The sequence below is a fragment of the Heptranchias perlo genome, chromosome 36 (genome assembly GCF_035084215.1).
Source record: "Heptranchias perlo isolate sHepPer1 chromosome 36, sHepPer1.hap1, whole genome shotgun sequence".
NCBI lineage: Eukaryota > Metazoa > Chordata > Chondrichthyes > Hexanchiformes > Hexanchidae > Heptranchias > Heptranchias perlo.
Genome location: NC_090360.1, coordinates 10,363,027 through 10,373,407, shown reverse-complemented (window position 1 = coordinate 10,373,407; position 10,381 = coordinate 10,363,027).

Here is a 10,381-nt window from a genome sequence, read left to right as displayed (position 1 = left end):
AGGGCGGGATTTCCCGGTGACTGATGTACACACGAACACAGATTTGCCGAGTCTCACTCAAAAATGTGTGGGTTCCAGCCGGGATGTCTGCCCACTCCCAAAAACACAGATTTTGATTGCCCCCCCCTGCTCCCAACCTGCCCATTTTTCCCTTTTAAATTCCTGCCCTAAGGGTTGGATTTTCCTTAATACATGCCTATAAGGTCAGGGTGCAACGTCTGCCTGCTGCCTTGGCCCCAGCCCGGTATTATGGGTTGGGAGTCATTGGGGGTGATTTTAAACCCCAACAACGGGTGGTTAGGAGTGGGTAGGAATTGAAAATTGTTGTTTTTTTGGGTCACAACTGCAAAATTTATGGACTTTGCATTCCCAGTGGGAAGCCTGTACTTTTCCATGCCAAGGTTAAACCCGGAAATAAAGCCGGGTTGCGGTCGCGACCCAAAAAACAACTATTTTCAACTCCCACCCGCCCCCAACCCACCTGTTCTTGGGGTTTAAAATCACCCCCAATATGTACTCACGGTGGATTCCCCAATGGGATCCCCAACAGCAAGCGGGATTCTGCTAGTGGCCGCCAGGAAGCTCTAGACGGTGCTTTAGCGGGACTGCATCCGAAGAAGTAAGAGACGAGATTAACAAGGTTACATGGGGTCCCAAAGACTCCTGCAATTCTTTTACAGAAGGCCTTGGTTGAAACTACCATTTTTTATCTGGCAGACCTGGGGAGCAGCGGCGAGGAGCGAACAGGAGGGAAATGGGTCTGAAACCTGGAGCCCTCTACGCAGCTAGCATTTGTAGAAGGCAGGATTGAAGATGAGATGCTTCACACCATGCTGTGCATTTATCTATTAAGCCATATAGGATCATCAGCTTTAATTATATTTTCAATAGCCCGACTTTGATTTTCACAAAAGTTTATCCAGTCCCAAAAAAGTTCAAACTAACCAATTTAAGATTTGCCTTTGCTTGCGTAGATGATGGGAATATATCTATACATCTGTCTAAAAAGGCAAACAAAACATATTAACTTCTTTCTAATATGTTATCCAAAGAGAGAAAAGCTTTGCTGCAATGCGGAAGTGGCCGTATAATTCCTGGGTCAGTTCAGTACATTAAGGAACGAGGAGTGAAATCCCTGACGATTGGGGTTTCAAACCCGTTCACCAGTTCACAGACAGCACAACTCCTGATTTGTGTGCATAGCAAGACATTAGATGAATGCCCAGTACTGTAGTTCAGCAACAAAGTATATTGATTACGCCATCTTGTTTTGTATTTATAGCCTGAATGTTCAGCGAAAGCTTGCTTTTGGTAGGCTGTGCACATCATACCAGTAACTAGTTTTAGAATTTTTGGAAAATGTAAGAGACCTAAAGAGTAGTATAACTCCTATCTGTGCGACTGCTGTACACCTGAATATGAGCCAGTCTTGGATCAGTATTGGCAGCATAACTACAGCCTTTATTACAACTGGATTAAGGAGCAGGATTCTAGCTTCAGACTCAGGCTGTGACTTTTATCTGAGCTACAGTAGATGTAGGACTGTTATATCATTGGACAGCAACATACAGTGTCTCAAGGACAGCCTTCTCTTTCTGTTAGAAGGGCCCATTGTTCTCGAGTCCTAATACCATAATACACACATGCCAATCTAGAAAAGTATCTAAAGATAACCAACAGCTTCAAAAAAGCTGACGCAGCCCCAGAAAAGTCGGCCGCTCAAAAACAGATCTGAATATAAGCCTTCAGACACATGGGCCGGGATATTGCTCCCCTCCTTGCTTGTGCACTGGATGGGCGAAGCACACCGCATTTGTGCTCTGCCTGTGCTGAATTTGGTGAGCTGGGCTCTGGTTGCAAGGCAAGTGGGGCCTTATGCTGGGAAATGAGGATAGAATCAGGAGTGCAGCTGCAGCACTGGCTGCCAGCCTCAGGGCCTTGTGACTATTGCTGGAGAACGGCAGCTGGAAGACCTTCAGGCCGCAAAAAACAAAATATGTGGCATTTACCCATTTGTTCCCCTTCACCTTGCCAGGACCCCACAGAACCCCCCTCCAGATCTGAGAGAGTTCTGGCACAAGGCCCACCACCAGCTTCTTGGGCCTCCACTCTGAATGGACGCCCCCGAATTGCAAGCAGAAAATTGAGGCAGAAGAGCTGGAGATTCCCCCTCCAACCTCATTTAGCACTGGGCCTGCGCCCTCCGCCCCGTTGGAGAAGCCCCGGAGATCCCGGGGCACCATACATGGGGTTGGGAGGACCTAACATAACGGGTCTATGCCTCCTTATCCTCTTCCCCGTGCCTGGGAATACAGTCTGTCCCAAGCATTAGGGAGACCAATATTGGGGCCGTGAAAACTGGGAGTTATAATGAAATGACAGTGTGCTGCAGAATTGTCATGACTCAGGCTGCAAATATCCCCAACATTTTATCATTTTTATTGCAGGAGTAAAATCCAAAATGTACAAAAGTGCAGTTTGCAGCAGTGGTGAATTTAGAAAGTGCTAAAAGAGGATGTGAGCAGTGAAGGGGTGAGATTTATTTTCTAGCAAGGTCTACAGCCCCTTCCCTGTGATTTTTGGCCCTTTATTTGGAGGCTTTCCAGCATTCTGGTGCCTATTGTAACCCTGCCTTTAAAGCCAAAAATAATTTCTCTGATAAGGATTATGGGGGAAAGAAATTCGATAAGGCCTATTATTGGGCATGGGTAGCGTGATCGCTATCAACCCGTGCCCAATGGCCCCTGCGCTGGCAGGACTAGACATTCGTCAGACCTAAGGACTTACCTACTAGAAATCAGTGTTGACACGAGGGGTTCGATTTTACAATGGTGGCGGGTTGGCAGCGGTGGGGGGAAGGTACACGTGGCAAATCCGCATGAACAAAACTTAATGTTTCCAACACGATCGCACATTGAGGATAGTGATTAACGTCCACTTCAGGCTGGCTGCCATCAGGAACTGCAACGTGAGGGGAGAGTGGGGGGAGAGAAGGAGAGAGAGCGAGTCGTCATCCAGCGCTGGACTGGAAGACCTGGGTGGGGTGGGGGGGGGGGGGTTGGTGGAGAATGGAAGATCGGAGGCTGGACTGGAAGGTCTGGGAGGGGGGAGAGGGGAAGATCGGGGTGGTGAGGGGAAGATCGGGAGGACATTGGGGGAAGATCTGGGTGGTTGAAGAGGGGGACATCGGGGGAAGATCGGGGGGTGAAGACGGGGACATCGGAGTGGGAGACATTGGATCACCAGGCGTGAATCAGAAGCGGTTGGCAAGCCGCCCAGGTAAGTTAAAAATCTTTCTAATGACTTCATCTGTCATATGTTAAGTGCTTTAAGTACCTCAATGAGGTACATTTGCGTCTTTAACTGTCACCCCGCCAGCTTTAATTGCCGGCGGGACTTCAGTTTTCGGGTCACCTGCGCACACAGGTGGGTCCCTGGGAAACTCGGAAGTTGACGTGTTGGAGCCAACTTCTGAACCCGAACGGGATTTCCGCGATTTGCGGAGCCTCCCCACCCCCAACCCACCCGCAATTGCCTCCTAAAATCACCCCTGAGGGTTCAATGCATTTCGCAATTTCCACCAGCAGGGTGAGTCCCAATCTCTTAAAGGCAGCTGTCTCTTAAAATCTCTTAAAGGTAGCCGGTACCTGTAATTTGCTAAAAATAACAGACTGCTGCCTGCACAGAATCTGAACAGAGATCAGACATCGCACACGTGAAATGCAGGTCCCATCCCTATGTTTACACACTGATGAGTTATGTTAAAATATTGAATAAAGGCTGCACACTACTAAATCCCACATCCTCCAATCTGCACGCCAGACCTCACCAATCTGCCGATTCGAGTTTGTACCAGGCCTGCGAGAGTGAGTGCACCGAGGTTCTCTGCTGATACACTAGAGACCTTGGTGCAAGAGGTGGACAGAAGGAGGGTGATCCTATATCTGCGGAGGCAGGGCGGGGGGGGGGGTGCAAGAGGCCCTCCAGACATATGCCCAAAAGGCAGTGGGAGGTAGTGGGGAATAAAGTCAATGCCAGGCGCACAGCACCATGAACATGGATGCAGTGCGGGAAGAAGTTCAATACTTTGACACGAGTGGTCAAGGTGAGTGAGGTCAACTGTCAAGTGGCCTCTCCTACCAAATGCACCACGAGCTGCATCCTCTGCTCCACGCACTACACCCCCCCATCACCCACATAGCAACAAACTCTTTCCATCAGCACTCAACTCTGCCAATCAGATGCTTCCTCTCACCCTCGCACATTACCATTGTTGCAAGCCGCCCACCCACCCACAACTCACAGGCCACACACACTGACAGCTATTCAACCATGATAGGCACATCACCCATACACACGTCCCGCTTTCTTGTAGGAGAAGGTGGCGCATATCAGGAGGCAGCAAGTGGCAGTGGGATTTAACCCCTCGAGCCTGTTCTGCCATTCAATGAGATCATGGTGGACATGTGACCTAACTCCATATACCCGCCTTAGCCCCATATCCCTTAATATCCTTGGTTCACAGAAATCTATCAATCTCAGATTTAGAATTCACAATTAAGCTAGCATCAATTGAGCTAGCTGCCGTTTGCAAAAGAGTGTTCCAAACTTCTCCCACCCTTTGCGTGTAGCAGCGTTTCCTGAATTCACTCCTGCACGTCCTGGCTTGAAATGTTAGGCTACGTTCCCTAGTCCTAGCATTCAAAGTACAAGAGATCTCCAAAAACAGTTACAAATGTATCGGCAACGAGAAGCAATAATCCAGCCACTAACCTGTAAATACTGTATGGTCCCTTTAAATAGCACTGGTGGGTCCTTCACGCTCTCTAAGACGCGTTCAGGTGGTTGTGGTTAAGACTATGCGTTGAGTTGAGCGTTAAGTTCCAAAATGATGTCTATCACTTTAAATCAGCATTGCACACTGATTGTGTCCATTTTCTCCTTACTTTACATGCTGCCGGCGTTCGGTATGCGCAGATACCGATACCAAGATGGCGTCCGGCGCACGTCATGCTGGAAACGTGCGTGCGCAGCCAAGATGCCATCTTGGATGTTCGGGAGGCCGCGAGCGCCAAAACAATGGGCACTACACGGCCCAATTTCTAGCCCTATATGATTTAAATATGAAAGTGAAAGTAGCTGTCGGGACTTCAATACAACTTTACAGGGTCCAGTTCAGTGGGAGGCTGACACCAGATACATCAACTTGTGAACTGAAATCTTTTGAAGCACGCACCTACACTTGTGGGGAGACCAAAATTAGGGGCCATAAATATAAGAGAGTCACTAATAAATCCAATTGGGAATTCAGGAGAAACTTCTTTAACCAAAGTGTGGTAAGAATGTGGAACTTGCTACAACAAGGAGCAGTTGAGGTAAATAGCATAGACGCATTTAAGGGTAAGTGAGATAAACCCATGAGGGGGAAAGGAATAGAAGGATATGGCGACAGGTTTAGATGAAGAGGGGTGGGAGGAGGTCCGTATGGAGCATAAACGCCGGCATAGACTAGTTGGGCTAAATGGCCTGTTTCTGTGCTATAGACTCGATGTAATATAGGTAACTGACATTGTCAGGACACCATTTTAGTGTCAATCAGCACTGCCACTGCTACTTCCTCAACCCATCCACAAACTATGGGCAATTCAGGTCGGGAGCACGATTTAAAGGGATCCGTCGCTGCAGTCAGGGAAAACTGATATTAATTTTTTATTCAGTGTCTTGAGAGTTGTGAGCTGCAAAGCCTTCCATAAGTTCATCTCGCTGCCTCCATAAGTGTGTGCTTCTAACATTTCTCCACTGTTGAAACCTGCTGCTCCATGTAACCCCTGATGCTTCCAGTGCTGCCCTTTAAGGCGCTGCAGCAGGCCAATGGTGAGCTTGTGCTCAGTCGGATGTCCCGCCCACCCAAACAGCGAGCTGCCTATCGGGAGTGCGAGAAGCACTGGCAGCTCGCTTGCTCTATTTAAATGAAACCTGACCGCCATAGTCGCTCGAGCCTCCCGCTCCACTCACTGTCCCACCCTCCACCTCCCCCCCCATTCCCCCAAATCTGCGCTCCACATCCAAAACAACCCCAATATCTTTAAAACAAAATCCGAGAACCAAGTGTTGATGAAAGGTCACATTAACATTGACCTATCTTCTCCTCATTCATGGTGCATTCCCGCTCCCAAAGTTTAACATCTGTGTGAAGCCAAAACCATTTCACACAGAAGGTACACTTAGAGTGTAAGGCGGGTGTCAAGGCCTGAACTGACTGCCTCCTCTTGGAAGTCTCAGTCTGCATTCATTCCAGTGTCAAATTGGACTCTTGATTCTGGATTCAGGCTGTACTTACACTGTAACAGAAGTTTCACACCAATGCAACAGTTGCAGTGTGAATGCAATGTGATAATGACCAGATAATCTGTTTTAGTGATGTTGGTTGAGGGATAAATGTTGGACGGGACTTTGGAGAGAACTCCCCTGCTCTTCTTCGAAATAGTGCCAGGGGATCTTTTACGTCCACTTAAGAGGGCAGATGGGGCCTCGGTTTAACGAGTATAGCCCTGTGTCAGTATAGTTGGAAGTACATTAGATATTGGATGTCCCACAGGGTAACCTTTCCTGGTTGTCAGTATTCTGGCTCCAAAACAGCTTTTAATGCAGGCTGTTTCTGACTGTTTTACAGATTAAGTTTGCCTGAAAAGTCGTCTCTTCAAAACTCAACCATGCCTCTTCAAATCTGCAGAAGCACCAGGAAGGCAGGTTACCCCAATAGTGACTGAGCAAGGATTCCCGTCTCTCCAGTGCAGTCTTGTATCTTGAATCACTCTCTTTTTTTCTGCACTTGGTTTGCTGTCAAAAGGCAGCCAGCCATAGCACAGTGGGAGATTCTTTGAACAGTTCAGGGCAAGTTCTAGTTCCAGTTCAGGGCAAGCTTTCATCCACCTTTGTGCACACCACACACCACCATCCCCCTCCCTGCTCCCCTTTCATTATCAAGTCTGAATGGAAGATCAGAGACAAATGTGGTACAAAACGAAACACTAACAGATTATTTGCTTAATTTGCAGCCACAACTGCATTGCCTGATTGGGAATGAACACATTCTCAGGCTTGATTCAACAGGCTTTACCTTGGTAAATGTAGGTTATTATCTTACATTCACCCGCATCTTTTCCAACCTGTTGTCATAAGTTACTCAATATCACTTACACGCTACATCTGGCACAAGGTATAAAATATCACATCTATGAGCATCACCATCTGGCTGTGGTATGAAAGGAATATCTTAATAATTTCTTTGTACATGCTTTCTGTTGGTTATATCAGATACAGTATTACCTTGCAAATAAGCAGATCACTACTCAACTATCCTCTTAACATAATGTACCATGTTACTATCACGTTCCTGCTTACCTATGTAGAGGCAGTGAACATTTGCGATTGAAGAGATTGAGGTGCCATTAACTGATTTTGAAGTAATGGCATTTGTATTCTAGAGTTTCTATATTCTCACCATTACCACTCCAGCCATGTGGGAACCTTGAATTACTGAATTTCAAATGAACCTTAATCTGATTTCTTGTGCAGAATAGGTCAAGGTCCAATCATTTCATTTTATTCAAACACTAATGTACCATTGTGGCAGCAAACCAGATCCCGTTACTTTATTCATTATTGGCATAATTTTGAATTACATTGAAACAATGTAATAATACTGAAGAACCCAGTGTAATTTCAGCATGAAACACCCTGGAACATTTGCCATTAACATCTGTACATTAGATTGTTTTATTAATGACATCCATCTCAGATAATGGGCTTTACTCACTTATTCACAGCCTCCCAGCTCATCATGTTCTGTTTGATATTCACCACAGGGGTGATGTTTCCCACCTCATGGGACACAGAAGATTTCCTCTTCCTTTTCAGGTTTCATATATTAGATACAACATTTTCACTCTTCTGCTTCACTATTTTGCCCCACTGCAACCTGACACCTCCATGTAGTGTATTTAAATTACTAGTCCGTACCTAAGTCACTGACACTTATTATTGAGAATCTTCAAAAAAATCCATTGTCCAAACAACATCAGTACAGCTCATTGTGATGTAACTTCAGAACATGCTGAGCATACACAAGTCAGCCCAGAACATGTACCGTTCACTATGTATACAGGAAAGACAAGCTGGCATTCTTTCAAGGGTGCAGGTACCACGATGGAGAGAGAAGGAAGCAGGTCCGGATCACTTCAACAACAAATGGACATCAAGCCATAAGTTTTAAAGGCTTCCTGCTGCAGTTACGAGTGGAGAGCCAAACCATTTTGCTTTGATATATTTGCAGAGTGTGACTGCAGTAATTATACATTCAACTTTGTTAATCTATAATGATATTCGATGTTATTTATATTTACCATTTCCCCCCATTCAGTTAAGATCATTTGTGCAGTTAGATACATGAATGGTTCATTTATATTTGTATCCAAAAGGTGCAGGTGAGAGAGGAATATCCCGACTGGGTTTGTTTTTAAAATACAATAGTCAAAATAAGAAAACTTATAAAAGTTAAGATTTACTCCAAACCTTGGGAAGAGTTCCATGGTTTCAGATGGTAAGCAGTTTGGTAAATGGAGACTGATTTTAGAGCGTATGGACACAAAGGTACAGAAATCTTTTGGCAAAAACAATTGTATCTTTCGATATTTTATAGCAGCAAGGTGCTGGAGAAAGTGCTTCAAACTTAACTCGTATTTTTTACTTCAAATGGAAATATCTAATATTTTGTTCAGGAAAGAGTGATCAACACCATGAAGCCCTGCCATTTTCTGAAATTCAAAAAGACCGGGAGAGGAAAGAACAGGCTCCCTTCAACTCTGACTTCCGTAAATACTTTAATAGGCTTCCCACTAATTTTAGAACTATTCTCCCCTCAGGTTTACATATTGATCGACCTCACTATCATTCTCACAAAAGCCTTACTGTCAGGCTTGCTGAAGTTACAGAGACAAAGTATGAACCCGCAGCTCCCTCTGCGACCCCACCCCCCCAACTCCCAATGCAAGTCTTCCAAAGGGGTACTCTTAACTGCAAGTAACGGATGCCACATACAAACACAAAGCAACTCTTACATCAAAGAGCATCATTGGATTTGTAGATGAAGGAAGATAAAATTATCGGGAATGATGGCTCCGACTCGATGGTAAATCTATAACAATCCCATTAAACAGCAAACAAGCTGTAAACAACACCATCAACAAGCATTTATATAGTGCCTTTAACATAGTAAAACATCCTATGGCGCTTCACAGGAGGGTTATAAAACAAAACTTGACACAAGCCACATTAGGAGATATTTGGACAAGTGACAAAAAGCTTGGTCAAAGAGGTAGGTTTTAAGGAGCATCTTAAAAGAGGAGAGAGGTAGAGAGGCAGAGAGGTTTAGGGAAGGAGTTCCAGAGCTTAGGGCCTAGGCAGCTGAAAGCATGGCTTCCAATGGTGGAGCGATGAAAATTGGGGATGCGTAAGAGGCCAGAATTGGAGGAGCGCATAGATCTCGGAGGGTTGTAGGGCTGGAGGAGGTTACAGAGATAGGCTAGGGCCAGGCCATGGAGGGATTTGAAAACAAGGATGAGGATTTTAAAACCTTAAATAAGAAACACAAACATCATTGGGTTTTGATGGAGAAGTACATGCTTAGTAGGAATACACTTAAAAATCAAAGTCTACCTTACCCAACACTGAAGTGTTAAAATCCCTATGTATAGTTATTAGCAGCATGTAGTCCAGCCACTCCCACTTTCCTGTATGTTTCAGGTTTAGTGATCAGGGTTGACATCATTAGTCTCAACCATTCTGATTTGCTAAGTTGCTGTGCGTCCATTGTTTATTTAAGCATCGTTTAGCCTACCAGAGTGCTGGTTACATGCAGGTGGGATAAATCTTAAAGCACTAATAACTGGGCGGTGCAGAAGCAGTAAAGAAAGGTCCAGTGCGTTAAACTTGAAATACAAGACAGTCTAGAAGTTGGACAATGGATCTCTGAATCTACAACAATGGAAACTACAATAACCACAATGGTTTTGATCAGGTTGTGCCCGTGAATCATGTTCAGGTTGAGAAAGCGGTTAAAAAAGCATATGGGATCCTGGGCTTTATAAATAGAGGCATAGAGTACAAAAGCAAGGAAGTCATGATGAACCTTTATAAAACACTGGTTCGACCACATCTGGAATATTGTGTCCCGTTCTGGGCACCGCACTTTAGGAAAGATGTGAAGGCCTTAGACAGGGTGCAGAAAAGATTTACTAGAATGATTCCAGGGATGAGGGACTTCAGTTACGTGGATAGACTGGAGAAACTGGGGTTGTTCTCCTTGGAACAGAAAAAGTTG